This window comes from Octopus bimaculoides, chromosome 24, assembly GCF_001194135.2.
Source record: "Octopus bimaculoides isolate UCB-OBI-ISO-001 chromosome 24, ASM119413v2, whole genome shotgun sequence".
Taxonomy (NCBI): Eukaryota; Metazoa; Mollusca; class Cephalopoda; order Octopoda; family Octopodidae; genus Octopus; species Octopus bimaculoides.
Window position 1 is genome coordinate 34066321 of NC_069004.1, and position 1138 is coordinate 34067458.

Sequence of the window (1138 nt, forward strand, 5' to 3'; positions counted from 1 at the left end):
CAACACCACCACCACCACCACCACCACCACTATGAACCCTATGACCATCCCTACTGCAATGATATCCACGAAAATAAAGCACTGACCAGCAATAGGGGAAACAACAAGAATCAACACCGCCATAAAAGAAATGACCAGAAGGATTAGGAAAGGAGGGGAAGTAGGAGGAGGAGGAGGAGGAGGAGGTGGAGTAGGAGAAGAAAGGGAAGAAGAAGTGGACAGAGAGACAGAACCAGGACAAGAATAAGAAACTGAAGGAAAATTAGAAGAAAGAGAAAGATGAAGAGAAAGAAGAGATGTTAGTTGTAGTGATGATGGTGGTGGTGGTGGTGGTGGTAATAGCAGTTGCAGTTGTTGTAGTGGTGGTGGTGGTGCGTGGTGTTGGTGGTAGTGGTAGTAGTATAAGAAGAAGAAGAAGAAGAAGAAGAAGAAGAAGAAGAAGAAAAGGAAGAAGATGAAGAGGTAGGAGAGGAAAAAGAAGAAAAGGAAGAAGAAAAAAAGTACAAGAAGAAGGAGAAGGAAAAGGATGGAACGAACGAACGAACGAACGAGAAGAAGAAGAAGAAGAAGAAGAAGAAGAAGAAGAAGAAGAAGAAGAAGAAGAAGAAGAAGAAGAAAATAATAGCCATTTTCTATTTATTATTCCGACTGATATTTCATCCATTCAATATATATAACATTGGACAATATATAACGAGAGAGTCCACATTGTATATAACATCGTATTCTATTGGATATCACATAATTAAGACACGTAATGTTCCCATTTTGTAAATATATTAGGGATATAATAGGCCCCATTTTTTACTTCTTATGTGACATTTCTACCTCTTTTCAGGAGAGTTTATTCAGAAAATGGCGTGAAAACACTCGGATAAGTATCCGGAGACAATTTGGTGTCCTTGTGACTTGCTTGTTGTAGGTTTTCTTGTGTGTGTGTATGTGGTGGGAGGGTTGTGTGTGTGTGATGTATGTGTGGAGGGGTGTTTGTGTGTGTGTGATATGTGTGTGTGTGTGTGTGTCCATTTGATTTTTTGTAAATAATATTGTTGCGGTAATAGATATATTTAATGATATATATGTATTACACACACACACACATATATATATACATACATGCATGCATATTTATATATAT